This window comes from Meles meles, chromosome Y, assembly GCF_922984935.1.
Source record: "Meles meles chromosome Y, mMelMel3.1 paternal haplotype, whole genome shotgun sequence".
Taxonomy (NCBI): domain Eukaryota; kingdom Metazoa; phylum Chordata; class Mammalia; order Carnivora; family Mustelidae; genus Meles; species Meles meles.
The window spans coordinates 19,493,536-19,512,795 of record NC_060088.1 but is presented as its reverse complement, the minus strand read 5'-3'; positions in this window follow the sequence as shown (position 1 = coordinate 19,512,795).

Sequence of the window (19,260 nt, the reverse complement as noted above, 5' to 3'; positions counted from 1 at the left end):
ATTGCTCAACATGGCTCTCCCCATGATTATGGCATGCAGCAGTAACTTATGATGACAAGGAGTGCTGACCATGGTTCTTTCTTTAGGAGTAGCGATCATACAGAGTTTCACTCTCCATAAAGCATTGGTAATGGGGTTTAAGTTAGTGCCAGGTAGACAGAGCCTTCATCCCTTAGGACTGGTGTTTCAGGACACTAACAGATAAGGACACGGACAGCACAACGCATCCACGCCCTGGCAAATTTCCTGGAATTGTGACTTTCCTTCCCTTCTTCCTTCCCTCACCTTCCAAGCTGACCAAGCATCAAAGGCAGACCTTACACCTGAGAAACCATAGGGAACAGAAGCTGAGAAAGGACCCTCTAACCCAAGGATATCAATCTTCCCAGAGACTTAATGGTAGCCAAGAGTCCTCGCTGTTGATTGAGATCTCTAGAAATTGCAGTGGAAATAGGAACACCTTGCTCTCTCTGGAGAAATGATGGTCTAAAGAATGGTATACAGAACATCGTTTTCTGTTCCCTTTGTATAAAAAGTGGAGGTGGGAAAGAAACAGAAAAGACCACCTGAGTTCATGATCAGGTTAACAGCGCTCTTTCTTGTTCCTTCCCAGGTCTTTCTACCTAAAGCCATAGGACTCATATGTCATGAGAATGGGATTGCTGCTTCTGTGAGTCAGCTACTGTGACGTTACAAAGCTTTGAGGTCCTAGCAACCACTCCTCACCAAACCATGCCTCATCACTTCACCTGGCTGGAGTAGTTCTGGGTCAGCCAGGAGTATCAAAATCACTCAAAACTGCTGGAGCCACCTGGGTATTTCCCCAAGACAGTTTGTTAAGCGATTTGGGGTCACCTTCTCCATGGCCGAATTTCTAGTCTTTGGCCGGGGCTGTCACCACCACCCCTCTGGACTCCTGAGAAGGGCAAGAATCCACAATTCCATCTTACCCACGTAAGGTCAAGAAACAGTCAGGAGTACAAACAGCCTCACTCGGGGAACTTCACGCCATACACATGTTCATGTTCCTCACACAATATCAGGATGCTTCAGACCAGGAAAAGCCCCCCCCCCCCCGAGGAAGCTCAGAGTTAACACCCGCAACCATACCAAAGACATGTCTGGAGTCTTCACCAGTGAGGACACGAGTTCTTTTTGCATCTCCAGAAATCGTGCCATAAATGCCTCCCAATATTCCCAGCTGATGAAACATTAAAGGCAGATCATACACCCTAGAAGCTTAGGCTCAGGATGGACTCATCTGTTTGGAGCTCACAAGAGCAAGCACAGAGCATGTTGCAAGAGAACCAATCCCCATGTGAAGCCATAGCAAAGGCTTCTGGGCCAGTTTTAGGAATACAATGTGAATCTACAAAAGGTCTCTGACATCTCTGTATTCGAAACACGCATTCTGTTATCTACGCTGAAGATAATTTCTTTAGGAAGAAGAGCTCATGGAGTGCCCAAGGACTGGCACTTTAGAGAGTCTCAAGTGTGTGTGACATGCCCTATGTGGTTGTGTTTTGGCTGTCCACTCTCCTGTTTGCTCGTCCCCTGCAGAGGCTCTCCTTGCCTTCCAATCAGAGTTTATGGTGTCTGGACAAAGTATGGTGTGCCTGTGAAAGGTTTCTTTCAACCCACTCCACAAACTTAAGGCCTGCTGAATTCTCTGACAAGGGTCTTCTGGTCCCCTGCAGGATTTTCTGTTCTCCTGGAACTAAGCAACGTGGCCTGAAGAAGGCAGTCCCAACAGTGTTCCAGGTTTGGGAATCTGTGATTGCATGTTGGGCAGCTAATGTCCTTCCCGTCCTGCCTGTGGTGACTTCTCAGTCTTGATGCTGGCGGTCTTCGAGCCCAAGTATCTTTGGCCCACTTGGAGGCATGTCCACCAACACTGCCCATCACGAATGCACACAAAGAAATAATAATCTTACCACGGTGTCAACAGGTATTGTCTCTGATCATGGTTTCCAGGCTGTCTGCAACTGGTTGCTTGCTGTTGTCCTCTCCAGGAGATACACAGTGTTGTCTTGAGTCTATGTCTGCAAAGCCTGCTGATCTGGAATCCCCTGGCCTCAAGACCCTTGGGTAGCAAGAACTCATCTCCTTCAGACACTCTCTTTTTCTCCGCCAACACCTAGGGGTCAACATTCAAATTGTGGGTTCTAAGGTGCTCCTCTCCCCTGGGCCTTTTTATCTTTGGCCATGGCTCCTTGCCCTCTGAAGCACTAAGCGTCCAATACTCCCATAAGCGCTGTCTACACCCTTCTCCCATGGTCTCTGTGACTTCTTCTCTCTTTCTCTGTGGAGTGTGATTTCTAGGCTTCAGGTCCATTTATGCCATGTTTACATGGATGTGGTCATCGTCTCTTTATGCTGATGGCGGAACACAAATCTGAGCTCGCATACACTTCTATTGTCTCCCTATCTTCCAGATGCACTGTGTACTCTTATGGAGCCATAAGGAAGAAGGCATTCTTGCTCCTTGTGACATGTGGCAGAAAGGGAGAGAACATAAACTGTGTCATATCTGCCAGTCACAGAAGACAACCCCATACGATTTCACTCACACATGGAATAATGAAACATGTGAAAAAGCAAGACAATGGGGCAGGCAATTAAACCCTAACCAGGCACACAAAATTTGGTGTTTGTTCCTGGCAGGCTAGTCAGAATCTTGTTTCTAAAAGTGGATCAAATGGGACATTCAATGCAGGAAATGTGGCTGAACGGGATGTAACATGAGTCTCCACTGTGTTTGAAGGTGAATTGTGATCTGGAACAGAACAGCTTCATATCTCTTAACATATCATTTTTAGCGTTTTGTGAAACATACACAACACACACACACACACACACACACACAAAGACACACTTAAAAGGGTCTCACAGAAGTTAGGGTGCAAGTGAGGAATAACAATGATGTAAGCAAAATTCAGAGAAAATAACTTGAAAAACAAAATCTTAGAAAAATCAATGTTTCAAATCCGTCCAAACTGGATAAGTTAACTCCTTTCCTGTCAAGAATTAATTAATAATTCATTAATTATACAACCTTACCTAAAAAACCCCTCCACACAAGTCTGCTAGCAAAACCAATTCCTGAGAGATAAGGATGATTTCCAAACACATACGCACTACCATGACAAGATCATGAGTCATACATATCTGAGGTCTCAGGTAATGACTTTTGAAGCAGCTTTTGAGGCCTTTGAAGCAGTCATCCACCATCTCCCTTCACACTGAAAGGCAGGTTCAGATTAATTCCCTGGTCCACAATTCGAGATATTTAGTGGCAATGTCGGCTTTTCTCATCTATTCCCAAAGTGTAAGAAGAGGGAAGACTCTAATTTACAATGTCCAAATACACAATTCACATAAGAACCTTATAGGAATCCAATTGCATACAATTTGTATCAGTAAGATAATAAAACTAAAATTCATTTCTCTTCTCTTTCTTCCTTCATCTCCATGTGAAACGGACTGTTTTGCTTTATATTCATTATTTTTTTCTTTTATTCGGCAAGCCAGCCTTTCATCCATTATACGTTTTTTGACATAGTGTTCCTTGACTCTTTTATTGCATATATCACCAAGAGCTCATCCTCATATAATGTTACACCACCTCCATACCCATTAAACAGTTCCCTCTTTATGGAATGTCCTATTTTCCTGTAACCCTCAGCTTGGTGCCTAATGTCTTGAGTCTCTCCAGTGCATCTCCCTCTCTGACTTTTTCTCCTTCCATTTTCCCTTACTACTACTCATGTCCATGGTATTCCTCATGGGCCACATATGAGTGAAGCCATAGGATATTTCCCTGGACTGCTTCCACTTTCAATTGGAAATCACATTCTTTATCATCTTCTTCATAATCATCTTTATCCACTAGCCCACAAAAGGCATCTTGGCTCCTTCCACAGTGATGCTAATGTGGGCATGGCAGGCCATCGATGTTGGCCATTCATTTTCATCTGAATAAAGAGAGTCCTTCATCATGGCTCTCCCGATGACTATGGCATGTAGCATTAACCAATGATGACAAGGAGTGCTGAGAATGGCTCTTTCTTTACCGGTAACGATCATGCAGATTTTCAATCTCCATGAAGCCTTTGCAATGGTGTTTAAGGTAATGTCAAGTAGACAGAGCATTCATACCTTGGGACTGGTGTTTCAGGACACTAGCAGATAAGGAAACAGACACCAAAATGCATCCCTGCCCTGGCAATTTTCCTGGAATTTTGACTTTCCTTAATTTCTTCCTTCCCTCACGTTAGAAGCTGACCAAGCACCAAAGGAAAACCTTACACCCGAGAAACCATAGGAAACAGAAGCTAAGAATGGACCCTCTCACCAAAGGATATCAAATCACCCAGAGACCTAGTGGTAGCCAAGAGGCCTCACTGTTGTTTGAGATCTCTAGAAATTGCAATGGAAACAGGAACACATTGCTCTATCTGGAGAAATGTTTGTCTAAAGAATGGTATACAGATCATAGTTTTCTATTCACTTTGTGTAGATTGTGGAAATGGCAAAGAAACAGAAAAGACCACCTGAGTTCATGATCAGGCAAACAGGGCTCTTTCTTATTCCTTCCCAGGTCTTTCTACTTAAAGCCATTGGACTCATATGTCATGAGATTGGGATTGCTGCTTCAGTGAGGTCCGCTTCTGTGATGTCACAAATCTCTGAAGTGTTAAAAACCACACCTCACCAAAACATGCCTCATTACTTCACCTGGCTGCTGTAGTCCTGGGTCAGCCAGGAGTATCAAAATCACTCCAACTAGCTGGAGCCTCCTGGGAATTTCCCCAAGTCAGTTTTTGAAGCAATTTGGGGTCAGTTTCTCCATGGCCGAATTTGTAGTCTTTGGCCGTGACTGTCACCACACCAACTCTGGACTCCTGAGAAGGGCAGGAATCCACAATTCTATCTTACCCACGGAAGGTCAAGAAAGAACCAGAGTACAAGCAGCCTCACACGGGAAACTCCATGCCATACACATGTTCATGGTCCTCACACACTATCAGGATTTTTCTGACCAGGAAAAGCGCTCCCCGCCCTCAGAGGAAAGCTCAGAGTTAACACCCGCAACCATCCCAAAGTCATGTCTGGAGTCTTCAACAGTGAGGACACGAGTTCTTCTTGCATCTCCAGAAATCGTGCCATAAATGCCTCCCAAATTTCCCAGCTGACCAAATATTAAAGGCAGACCCTACACCCTAGAAGCTTAGGCCGAAGACAGACTCATCTCTCTTGAGCTCACAGGAGCAAGCACGGAGCATTTTGGAAGAGAACCAATCCCCATGTGAAGCCATCAGAAAAGGCTTTCGAGCCAGTTTCAGGAATACAACGTGAATCTACAAAAGATCTCTGTCTCCTCTGTATTCAAAACACGCATTCTGTTATCTACCCTGAAGCTCATTGCTTTAGGAAGAAGAGCTCATCCAGTGCCCAAGGACTGGCACTTGAGAGAGTCTCAGGTATGTGTGACATGCCCTCTTGGGTTGTGTTGTGGCTGTCCACTCTCCTACAGGCTTGCCCTCTGCAGAGTCTCTCCTTGCCAACCACTCAGGTTGTGTGTGTCTGGGCCTAGTGTGGTGAGGTTAAGCTTCATGGGTCTGTTGTGCCTGTGAAACGTAACTTTCAACCCACTCCACAGAACTTAAGGCCTGCTGAATCCTGTGACCAGGTGAGAGGAATGTGGGCAGGGCTTTCTTCTAGTCCCCTGCAGGATTATCTGTTATCCTGGGACTAAGAAACGTGGTGTTAAGAAGGCAGTCCCAACAGTGTTCCAGTTTTGGGTATACATGATTGCAGATTGGGCATCTAATGTCCTCACCATCCTGCCTGTGGCCACTTCTCAGTCTTGATGCTGGTGGCCATAGAGCCCAAGTATCTGGCGTGGAGTTCCCTGTGTGAGGCTGCTTGTACTCCTGACACTTTCTTGTAATTATGTGGGTAAGATGGAATTTTGGATTTTTGCCCTTCTCAGGAGTACACTTAGAACCTACAATTTGAATGTTGATCATTGCTGTTGGGGAGAAAAGGAGAGTATCTGAAGGACACGAGTTCTTGCAACCCAACGGTCTTGAACCGGGGATTCCAGATCAGCAAGCTTTGCAGACATAGACTCCAGACAACACTGTGTATCTCCTGGAGAGGACAAGAGCAAACAACCAGTTGCAGACAGCCTGGAAACCATGATCAGAGACAATACCTGTTGACAACGTCATTAGATTAATTATTTGGGTGCATTCGTGATGGGCAGTGTTTGTGGACATGCCTCAATGGTCGCCAAAGATACTTGGGCTCTATGACCGCCAGCATCAAGACTGACATGTGGCCACAGGCAGGACTTTGAGGACATTAGCTGCCCAACCTGCAATCACGGATTCCCAAACCTGGAACACTTTTGGGACTGCCTTCTTCAGGCCACATTGCTTAGTCCCATGAGAACAGAAAATCCTGCAAGTGACTAGAAGAAAGCCCTGCCCACATCCTCTCAACTGGCCACAGAATAGAGCAGGCCTTAAGTTTTGTGGAGTGGGTTGAAAGTCACCTTTCACAGGCACACCAGACCCAAGAAACTTAACCTCACCATAATTGGCCCAGACACCACACACTCTGAATGGAAGGCAACGAGAGCCTCTGCAGAGTATGAGCCCACAGGAGAGTGGACAGGTACAACACAACACCAGTGGGCATGTCACACACACCTGAGACTTTCTCAATTGCGAGCCCTTGGGCACACCATGACCTCTTCTTCTTAAAGAATTTACCTTCAGGGAAGATAACAGAATGCCCGTTTTGAATGCAGAGAACACAGAGACCTTTTGCACATTCACATTGTATTCATGATACTGGCCTGAAAGCCTTTTCCGATGGCTTCACATGTGGAATGGTTCTCTTCCATCATGCTCTTTGCTTGCTCATGGGTAAAGACCCCAAATCGCTTCCCAAACTGTCTTGGTGAAAGACCCAGGCGACTCCAGTGGTTTGGAGTGATTTTGATACTCCTGGCTTAAGCAGAACTACTCCAGCCAGGTGAAGTGATGAGGTGTGGTTTGGTGAGGAGTGGTTGCTAGGATCTCAGAGCTTTGTGACGTCACAGAAGGTGACTTCACTGAAGCAGCAATCCCATTCTCATGACATATGTGTCCTATGGCTTTATGTAGAAAGACCTGGGAATGAGCAAGAAAGAGCCATTTTAGCCTGATCATGAACTCAGATGGTCTTTTCTGTTTCTTTCCCACTTCCCCTATATATACAAAGAGAAATGAAAATGATGTTCTATATACCATTCTTTAGACCAATATTTCTCCAGAGAGAGCAAGGTGTTCCTATTTCCACTGCAAATTCTAGAGATCTCAATCAACAGCGAGGCCTGTTGACTACCATTAGGTCTCTGGGAATTTTGATAACCTGGGTGAGAGGGTCCATTCCTAGCTTCTGTTCCCTTGGTTTCTTGGGTGTAAGGTTTGTTTTTGGTGCTTGGTCAGCTTGGAAGGTGAGGGAAGGAAGAAGGGAAGGAAAGTCACAATTCCAGGAAAATTGCCAAGGGATGGATGCATTGTGCTGTCCGTGTCCTTATCTGGTAGTGTCCTAAAACACTAGTCCTAAGGGATGAAAGCTCTATCTACATGACATAACCTAAAACACCGTTTCAAAGCCTTCCTGGAGAGTGAAACTCTGCATGATCGCTACCCCGAAAGGAAGAGCCCTGGTGAGCACTCCTTGTCATCATTAGTTAATGCTACATGCTATAGTCATGGGGAGAGCCATGTGGAGCAACTCTCTTTATTCAGATGAAAATGAATGGCCAACATCGATGGCCTGCCAAGCCCACACTAGCATCACCGTGGAAGGAGCCAAGATACCTTTTAAAGGCTAGTGGATAAAGATGATTATGAAGATGATGATAAAGAAGATGATTTCCAAATGAAAATGCAAGCGGACCAATGGAAAAATCCGATGGCTTCACTCATATATGGCACATGAGGAATACCATGGACATGAGTAGTAGTAAGGGAAAACGGAATGAGATGAAGTCAGACAGTGAGACCCACCAGGAGAGACTCAGGACTTTGGGTACCAAGCTGACAGTTACAGGAGTATAAGACATGCCATAAAGAGGGAACTGGTTTATGGGTATGGAATTGGTGTGTCATTATTTGAAAATGAGCACTTGTTGGTATATGCAATTAAAGAATCAGGGAACACTGTCAAAAAATGTAGGATGGATGAAAAGCTGGCTAGCTGAAATTAAGAAAAAATAGTGAATAGAAAGCAAAAGAGTCTGTTTCACATGGAGATGAAGACAGAAGGAGAAGAGAAATGAATTCTAGTTTTATTATCTTACTGATTAAAATTGTATTCCATTGGATTCCTATAAGGTCCTTATGTGAATTGGGTCTTTAGACATTGTCAATTAGAGTCTTCCCTCTTCCTACATTTTGGGAATAGATGAGAAAAACCGACATTACCGTTAAATATCTTGAGTTGTGGACAAGGGAAGTGATTTGAAACTGGCTTTCTGTATGTTGGGAGATATTTGAGGACTGCTTCAAAAGCCTCAAATGCTGCTTCAAAAGTCATTACCTGAGATGTCAGATACGTATGATTCATGATCTTGTCACGGTAGTGTGTATGTGTCTTGGAGGTTTTCCTGTTCCCTCCGGTATTGGATTTGCTGGCAGACTTGTGTCTAGGGGGTCTTTTCGGAAAGGTTGTTTAATTAATTAATTAATTAATTAATTAATTAATTAATTCTTGATAGGCAATGAGTTATCTTATCCAGTTTGGACGGTTTGTTACTTTGATTCTCTAAGATTCGTTTTTATGGTACTTTCTCTGAATTTTCCTTCCATGAGTGCTATTCCTCAATTGGTCCCTAACTTATGTGGGATTCTTTTAAGTGTGTGTGTGTGTGTGTGTGTGTGTGTTTCACAAAAAGCTAAAAATGATATTGTAAGACATATGAGGCTGCTCTATTCCAGATCACAATTCACCACAAAACACGGTGGAAATTCTCGTTACATCCCTTTTGGCCACATTTCTTGCATTGAATGTCACATTTGATCCACTTTCATTAAGGAAGATTCTGACTAGCCTGCCTGGAACAAACACCAAATTTTGTGTGCCTGGTTAGAGTCTAATTGCCTGTCCCTTTTTCACATGTTCTTTACTTCCATGAGTGAGTGAAATCATATGGTCGTTGTCTTTCTGTGACTGACAGATATGACCAACCCAATGCTCTCTCCGTTTCTGCCACATGTCACAAGGAGCAAGAATGCTTTCTTCCCTATGGCTCCATAGTAGTTCGCAGTGCTTTTGGAGGAGAGGGAGATGGGAGAAGTGTCTGGGAGCTCCAGGCTTTTCTTCAGCCGTAAGCACAACCAGAAAATGACCACATCACTGGAAACATGGCATAAATGGAACAGAAGCCTAGAAAACACACTGAACAGCGAAAGAGAGAAGAAGTCACAGAGACAATGGGAGAAGGGTGTAGACAGGGCTTATGGGAGAATTGGATGGTTGGTGCTTCATATGGTCGGGAACCATGGCCAAGACAAAGGCCCAGGGGAGGGGAGAACAATGAGAACCCACAATTTGAATGTTCACCCATAGCTGTTGGCGGAGAAAAGGGGTTGTCTGAAGGACACGAGTTCTTGGAACCCATGGGTCTTGAGGGGCGGGGACTCCAGATCAGCATGCTTTGCAGACATAGACTCCAGAGAACACTGTGTATCTCCTGGAGAGGACACCAGCAAGCAACCTGTTTCAGACATCCTGGAAACCATGATCAGAGACAATACCTGTTGACACGTGGTAAGATTATTATTTCTTTGTGTGCATTCGTGATGGGCAGTGTTGTTGGAGATACCTCGATGGGCGCCAAAGATACTTGTGCTCTACAACCACCAGAATCAAGACTGAGAAGTGGCCACCGGCAGGAAGGTGAGGGCAGTAGCTGCCCAACCTGCAATCACGGATTCCCAAACCTGGAACACTGTTGGGACTGCCTTCTTCAGGCCATGTTGCTTAGTCCCAGTGGAACAGAAAATCCTGCAGGGGACTAGAAAAAAGTCCTGTCCACGTCCTCTCAAGTGGCCACAATTCAGCAGGCCTTAAGTTTTGTGGAGTGGTTTGAAAGTCACGTTTCACAGGCACACCATACTTGGCCCAAACACCAAACACTCTGAATGGAAGGCAAGGAGAGCTCTGCAGAAGACAAGCCCACAGGAGATTGAACAGTCACAACACAACACTAGATGGCATGTCACACACACCTGAGACTCTCTCAAGTGCCAGCCCTTGGGCACAACATGAGCTCTTCTTCCTAAATAAATTATCTTCATGTTTGATAACAGAATGCGCATTTTGAATAGCGAGAAGACAGAGACCTTTTGTTTGAATCACATTGTATTCCTGAAACTGGCCTGAAAGCCTTTTTAGATGGCTTCACATAGGGATTGGTTCTATTTCAACATGCTCCGTGCTTGCTCCTGTGAGCTCCAAACAGATGAGTCCGTCCTGGGTCTAAGCTTCTAGGGTGTAAGGTCTGCATTTAATGTTGGGTCAGCTGGGAAAATTTGGAGCCATTTATGGCAGGATTTCTGGAGATGCAAGAAGAACTCGTGTTCTCACTGTTGAAGACCCCAGACATGTCTTTGGTATGGTTGCGGATGTTAACTCTGAGCTATCCACAGAGGGTGTGGGGTGCCTTGCCTGGTCAGAAGCATCCTGATAGGGTGTGAGGACCATGAGCATATTTATGGCGTGATTTCCCCGTATCAGGCTGCTTGTAGTCCTGACTACTGACCACACGTGGGTAAGATGGAACTGTGGATTCTTGCCCTTCTACGGAGTCCAGAGAGGTGGTGGTGACAGTCACCAACAAAGACTAAAAGTTCAGCCATGGAAAAGGGGACCCAAATCGCTGCACAAATGGTCTTGTGGAAATCCCCAGGCGGCTCCAACGGTTTGGAGTGATTCTGATACTCCTGGCTGACCCAGAACTACTCCAGCCAGGTGAAGTGTTGGGGCGTACTTTGGTGAGGAGTGGTTGCTAGGACCTCAGAGGTTTGTGCCATCACAGAAGCTGACTGCACTGAAGCAGCAATCCCATTCTCATGACATATGAGTCCTATGGCTTTAAATAGAAAGACCTGAGTAGGAACAAGAAAGAGCCCTGTTAGCCTGATCATGAACTCAGGTGGTCTTTTCTGTTTCTTTCCCACTTCCACTTTGTATACAAAGAGAAAACGATGTTCTGTCTACCTTTAGACCAACATTTCTCGAGAGAGAGCAAGGCCTTCCTGTTTCCTCTGAAATTTCTAGAGATCTCAATCCACAGCAAGGCCTCTTGGCTACCATAAGGTCTCTGGGAGATTGGATATCCTTGGCTGAGAGGGTCAATTCTTAGCTTCTGTTCCCTATGGTTTCTCGGGTGGAAGTTCTGCCTTTGGTGCTTGGTCAGCTTGGAAGGTGAGGGAAGGAAGAAGGGAAGGAAAGTCACAATTCTAGGGAAAATTGCTAGGGCAGGGATGGGTTTTGCTGTACCTGTCCTTATCTGCTACTGTCCTGAAACACCAGTCCTAAGGGATGAAGGCATGGTCTAACTGACATTGCCTTAAACACCATTGCAAAGGCTTCATGGAAGGTGAAACTCTGCATGATCGCTACCCTAAAGAAAGAGCTCTGGTGAGCACTCCTTGTCATCATTAGTTAATGCTACATGCCATAGTCATGGGGAGAGCCATGTTGTGCAACTCTCTTTATTTAGATGTAAATGAATGGCCAATATCGATGGCCTGCCATGCCCAGTCTAGCATCATTTTGGAAGGAGACGAGATACCCTTTAAGGGCTAGTGGATGAAGATGATTTTGAAGGTGATGATAAAGAAGATGATTTCCAAATGAAAATGCAAGCAGACCAAGGGAAATATCCTATGGCTTCATTCATATGAGGCCCATGAGGAATACCATGGACATGAGTATTAGGAAGGTAACTCGTTTCCTCACTTTTGAAGACTCCAGACATGTCTTTGGTATGGTTGCGGGTGTTAAGTCTGAGGCTTCCTCGGAAGATGGGTGCACTTTTCCTGGTCAGAAGCATCCTGATAGGGTGTGAGGACCATGAACATGTGTATGGCTTGGAGTTCCCCGGGTGAGGCTGCTTGTATTCCTGACTCTTTCTTGACCTTAAATGGGTAAGATTGAATTGTGGATACTTGCCCTTCTCACGAGTCTTGAGGGGTGGTCGTGAGAGTCACGGCCAAAAACTACAAATTAGGCCATGGAGAAGGTGACCCCAAATCACTTCACAAACTGTCTTGGTGAAATCCCCAGGCGGTTCCAGCGGTTTGGAGTGATTTTGATACTCCTGGCTGACCCAGAACTACTCCATCCAGGTGAAATGATGAGGTATGGTTTGGGGAGGAGAGGCCCCTAGGACCTCAGAGCTTTGTGCCGTCACAGAAGCTGACTTCACTGAAGCAGCAATACCATTCTCATGACATATGTCATGAGGCTTTATGACATATGTCCTATGGCTTTAAGTAGAAAGACCTGGGAAGGAACAAGTGCCCATCTCCAGAAATCATGCCATAAATGCCTCCCAAATTTCCCAGTTGACCAAACATTAAAGGCAGACTCTACACCCTAGAAGCTTAGGCCCAGTACTGACTCATCTGTTTCGAGCATACAGGAGCAAGCACGGAGCATGTTGGAAGAGAACCAATCCCCATGTGAAGCCATCGGAAAAGGCTTTTGGTCCAGTTTCAGGAATACATCATGAATCTACAAAAGGTCTCTGTCTTCTCTTTTTTCGAAACGTGCATTCTGTTATCTACCCTGAAGATAATTTCTTTAGGAAGGGATACCCATGGGCTGGCACTTGAGAGAGTGTCAGGTGTGTGGACATGCCCTCTGGGCTTGTGTTGTGACTGTCCAGTCTTCTGTGGGCTCGTCCTCTGCAGAGGCTCTCCTTGCCTTCTATTCAGAGTGTTAGGTGTCTGGGCCAAATCTGGTGAGGTTAAGCCTCATGGGTCTGTTGTGCCTGTGAAACGTGACTTTCAACCCACTCCACAAAAGTTAAGGCCTCCTGAATTCTGTGGCCAGGTTAGAGGATGTGGGCAGGGCTTTCTTCTAGTCCACTGCAGGATTTCCTATTCTTCTGGGACTAAGCAACATGGCCTGAAGAATTCAGTACCAAGAGTGTTCCAGGTTTGGGAATCCGTGATTGCAGTTTGGGCAGCTAATGTCCTCACCATCCTGCCTGAGGCCACTTCTCAGTCTTGAGCATGGCAGTCTTAGTGCCCAAGTATCTTTGGCGCACATTGAGGCATCTCCACCAACACTGCCCATCACGAATGTACACATCAAAATAATAATCTTACGATGTAGGGAAGAGTCAAGATGGCAGAGAAGTAGCAGTCTGAGACTACATCAGGTAGCAGGAGATCAGCTCGATAGCTTATCTAAACATTGCAAACACCTACAAATCCAATGGGAGATCGAAGAGAAGAAGAACAGCAACTCTAGAAACAGAAAATCAACCACTTTCTGAAAGGTAGGACTGGCGGAGAAGTGAATCTAAAACGATGGGAAGATAGACCGCAGGGGGAGGGGCTGGTTCCCGGCAAGCGGCGGAGGAACGGAGCACAAAATCAGGACTTTTAAAAGTCTGTTCCACTGAGGGACATTGCTCCAGAGGCTAAACCAGTGTGAAGCCCACGTGGGGTCAGCGTGGCCCCAGGTCCCCCAGGGTCACAGAAGAATCGGGGGTGTCGGAGTGTCAGAGACTTCGCAGGTATTAGAACGGAGAAGCCAGCTGCAGAGACAGAGCCAAGAACTGAATTCTCAGCTCGGGGTTACCTTGAACTGGTCGCGGGCTGGGTGAGCTCAGAGCACGGCTAGAAGATGGGGATACAGGAGTGATTGGGTGCTGTCCTCTGGGTGCGCACTGAGGAGTGGGGCCCCAGACTCTCAGCTCCTCCGGGCTGGAGATTAGGAGGCCGCCATTTTCATTCCCGTCCTCCAGAACTCTACGGAAAGCGTTCAGGGAACAGAAGCTTCCAAAAGCGAACCTGAGCCTGTTACTTAGTCTGGCCACCGGTAAGGGCGGTGCAATCCCACCTCGGGCAAAGACACTTTGTAGAGAGTCACTACAACAGGCCCCTCCCCCAGAATATCAACAAAATACCCAGCCAGGACGAAGTTCATCTATCAAGGAAAGTAGGCTCAATTTCTAAGTCAGTAGCAGTAACCCAGAGGAGGAGAAAGCAAAGCAGGGAACTCATGGCTTTCTCCCCATGATTCTTTAGTCTTGCGGCTACTTCAATTTTTTTTTTTCTTTTTTCAATTTTTTTTCTTTTTTCTTTTTTCTTCGTCTGCTAAATTTTTTAAAACTTTTACCCTTTTCTTTTTTAACGTTTTTGACTAGTTTATCTATCTATCTATCTATCTATCTATCTATCTATCTATATATATATATATATATTTCCTTTCTTTTTTATATTTTTTCTTTATTTGTTTTATTTTTTTAATTTTTTCTAAACCTATTTTTATCCCCTTTTTCCCCTCTACAATTTGGGGTCTCCTCTCATTTGGTTGCAGTGCATTTTTCTGGGGTCTTTGCCACCCTTTTAGTATTTTATTTGCTCCTTCATATCTTCTTATCTGGAAAAAATGACGAGGAAAAAATCACCACAAACAAAAGAACAAGAGACAGTACCAAAGGCTAGGGACTTAATCAACACAGACATTGGTAATATGTCAGATCAAGAGTTCAGAATGAGGATTCTGAATGTTCTAGCCGGGCTCAAAAAAGGCATAGAAGATATTAGAGAAACCCTCTCTGGAGATATTAAAGCCCTTTCTGGAGAAATTAAAGAACTAAAATCTAACCAAGTTGAAATCAAAAAAGCTATTAATGAGGTGCAATCCAAAATGGAGGTTCTCACTGCCAGGATAAATGAGGCAGAAGAAAGAATTAGTGATATAGAAGACCAAATGACAGAGAATAAAGAAGCTGAACAAAAGAGGGGTAAACAGCTACTGGACCATGAGGGGAGAATTCGAGAGATAAGTGACACCATAAGATGAAACAACATTAGAATAATTGGGATTCCAGAAGAAGAAGAAAGAGAGAGGGGAGCAGAAGGTCTATTGGAGAGAATTATTGGAGAGAATTTCCCTAATATGGCAAAGGAAACAAACATCAAAATCCAGGAGATGCAGAGAACCCCCCTCAAAGTCAACAAGAAGAGGTCCACACCCCGTCACCTAATAGTAAAATTTACAAGTCTTAGTGACAAAGAGAAAATCCTGAAAGCAGCCCGAGAAAAGTAGTCTGTAACATACTATGGTAAAAATATTAGATTGGCAGCAGACTTATCCACAGAGACCTGGCAGGCCAGGAAGAGCTGGCATGATATATACAGAGCACTAAACGAGAAAAACATGCAGTCAAGAATACTCTATCCAGCTTGGCTATCATTGAAAATAGAAGGAGAGATAAAAAGTAAAGATTAAAAAAAAGAGAACTACAGACCAATATCCTTGATGAACACAGATGCAAAAATTCTCGCCAAAATACTAGCCAATAGGATTCAACAGTACATTTAAAGGATTATTCACCACGATCAAGTGGGATTTATTCCAGGGCTGCAGGGTTGGTTCAACATCCGCAAATCTATCAATGTGATAGAACACATTAATAAAAGAAAGAAAAAGAACCATGTGATACTCTCAATAGACGCTGAAAAGCATTTGGCAAAGTACAGCATCCCTTCCTGATCAAAACTCTTCAAAGTGTAGGGATAGAGGGCACATACCTCAATATTATCAAAGCCATCTATGAAAAACCCACCGCAAGTATCATTCTCAATGGAGAAAAACTGAAAGCTTTTCCGCTAAGGTCAGGAACATGGCAGGGATGTCCATTATCACCACTGCTATTTAACAGAGTACTAGAAGTCCTAGCCTCAGCAATCAGACAACAAAAAGAAATTAAAGGCATCCAAATCAGCAAAGAAGAAGTCAAATTATCACTCTTCGCAGATGATATGATACTACATGTGGAAAACTCAAAAGACTCCACCCCAAAACTTGTACAGGAATTCAGTAAAATGTCAGGATATAAAATCAATGCACACAAATCAGTTGCATTTCTGTACACAAACAACAAGAGAGAAGAAAGAGAAATTAGGGAGTCAATCCCATTTACAATTGTACCCAAAACTATAAGATACCTAGGAATAAACCTAACCAAAGAGGCTAAGGATCTATATGCAGGAAACTATAAAGTACTCATGAAAGATATTGAGGAAGACACAAAGACATGGAAAAATGTTCCATGCTCCTGGATTGGAAGAATAAATATTGTGAAAATGTCTATGCTATCTAAAGCACTCTACACATTTAATGCAATCCCTATCAAAATACCATCCATTTTTTTCAAAGAAATGGAACAAATAATCCTAAAATTTATACGGAACCAGAAAAGACCTCGAATAGCCAAGGGAATATTGAAAAAGAAAGCCAAAGTTGGTGGCATCACAATTCCGGACTTCAAGCTCTATTACAAAGCTTTCATCATAAGACAGCATGGTACTGGCACAAAAACAGACACATAGATCAATGGAACAGAATAGAGAGCCCAGAAATAGACCCTCAACTCTATGATCAACTAATCTTTGACAAAGCAGGAAGGAATGTCCAATGGAAAAAAGACAGCCTCTTCAATAAATGGTGCTGGGAAAACTGGACAGCCACATGAAGAAAAATTAAATTGGACCACTTCCTTACAAAACACATGAAAATAGACTCAAAATGGATGAAGGACCTCAATATGAGAACGGAATCCATCAAAATCCTTGAGGAGAACACAGGCAGCAACCTCTTCGACCTCAGCCACAGCACCATCTACCTAGGATCATCGGCAAAGGCAAGGGAAGCAAGGGCAAAAATGAACTATTGGGATTTCATCAAGATCAAAAGCTTTTGCACAGCAAAGGAAACAGTAAAACCAAAAGACAACTGACAGAATGGGAGAATATATTTGCAAACGACATATCCGATAAAGGGCTAGTGTCCAAAATCTATAAGGAACTTAGCAAACTCAACACCCAAAGAACAAACAATCCAATCAAGAAATGGGCAGAGGACATGAACAGACATTTCTGCAAAGATCCAGATGGCCAACAGACACATGAAAAAGTGCTCCACGTCACTCGTCATCAGGGAAATACAAATCAAAACCACAATGAGATATCACCTCACACCAGTCAGAATGGCTAAAATTAACAAGTCAGGAATTGACAGATACTGGCGAGGATGCGGAGAAAGGGGAACCCTCCTCCACTGTTAGTGGGAATACAAGCTGGTGCAACCACTCTGGAAAACAGCATGGAGGTTCCTCAAAATGTTGAAAATAGAACTACCCTATGACCCAGCAATTGCACTGCTGGGTTTTACCCTAAAGATACAAATATAGTAATCCGAAGGGGCACGTGTACCCGAATGTTTATAGCAGCAATGTCTACAATAGCCAAACTATGGAAAGAACCTAGATGTCCATCAACAGATGCATGTATAAAGAAGATGTGGTATATATACACAATGGGATACTACACAGCCATCAAAAGAAATGAAATCTTGCCATTTGCGACGACGTGGATGGAACTAGAGCGTATCATCCTTAGTGAAATAAGTCAATCGGAGAAAGACAACTATCATATGATCTCCCTGATATGAGGAAATGGAGATGAAACATGGGGGTTAGAGGGAAAGGAGAAGAATAAATGAAACAAGATGGGATTGGGAGGGAGACAAACCATAAATGACTCTTAATCTCACAAAACAAACTGTGGGTTTCTTGGGTGAGGTGGGGTAGTGAGAGGGGGAGTGGGTTATGGACTTGGGGGAGGGTATGTGCTATCATGAGTGCTGTGAAGTGTGTAAACCGGGTGATTCTCAGAAAGAAAGAGACCTGGGCAGCACTCCTTGTCATCATTAGTTAATTAGTTAATGCTACATGCTATAGTAATGGAGAAAGACTAGTTGAGCAACTCTCTTTATTCAGAGGAATATGAATGGCCAACATCGATGTCCTGCTATGCCCACTCTAGCATCAGTGTCGAAGGAGCCGAGATACCCTTTTAAGCGTTAGTGGATAAAGATGATTATGAAGATGATGATAAAGAAGATGATTTCCAAATGAAAATGCAAGCAGACCAAGGGAAATATCCTATGGCTTCACTAATTTGTGGCCCATGAGGAATACCATGGACATGAGTAGTAGTAAGGGAAAACGGAAGGAGAAGAAGTCAGAGAGGGAGACGCACCAGGAGAGACTCAGGACTTTGGGGACCAAGCTGAGGGTTACAGGAGGATAAGACCTGCCATTAAGAGGAATCTGGTTAATGGTTATGGACTTGGTGTGCCATTTTATGAGGATGAGAACTTGTGGTATATGCAATTAATGAAACAGGGAACACTATGTCAAAAAACGTAGGATGGATGAAAGGGTAGCTTGCCAAATATAAGAAAAAATAGTGAATAGAAAGCAAAACAGGCCATTTCACATGGAGATGAAGAAAGAAAGAAAAGAGAAATGAATTCAAGTTTTATTATCTTATTGATTAAACTGGTATGCAATTGGTTTCCTATAAGGTCCTTATCTGAACTGGGTCTTGGGACATTGGTAATTAGAGTCTTCCCTCTCCCTACATATGGGAATAGATGAGAAAAGCCGACATTATCATTAAATGTCTCGAATTGTGAACAAGGGAAGTGGTTTGAACATGGCTATCTGTGTGTTGGGAGATGTTTGAGGACTGCTTCAAAAGCCTCAAAATCTGCTTCAAAAGTCATTCCCTGAGACTTCAGATATGCATGACTCATGATCTTGTAATGGTAGTGCGTATGTGCCTTGGAATTTATCCTTTCCACTCCAGTATTAGATTTGCTGACATACTTGTTTGAAGGGATCTTGTAGGTAAGGTGTTTAATTAATTAATTAAGTAATTAATTAATTCTTGAAAGGTCAGTGTTTAACTTATCCAGTTTGGACGGTGTGTTACTTATATACTCTAAGTTTTTGTTTTTATGATATTTTCTCTGAACTTGGATTCCATAATTGCTATTCCTCACTGGCTCCCTAATTTCTGTGGGACACTTTTAAGTGTGTGTGTGTGTGTGTGTGTGTGTGTGTGTGTGTGTTTCACAAAACGCAAAAAATGATATTTTAAG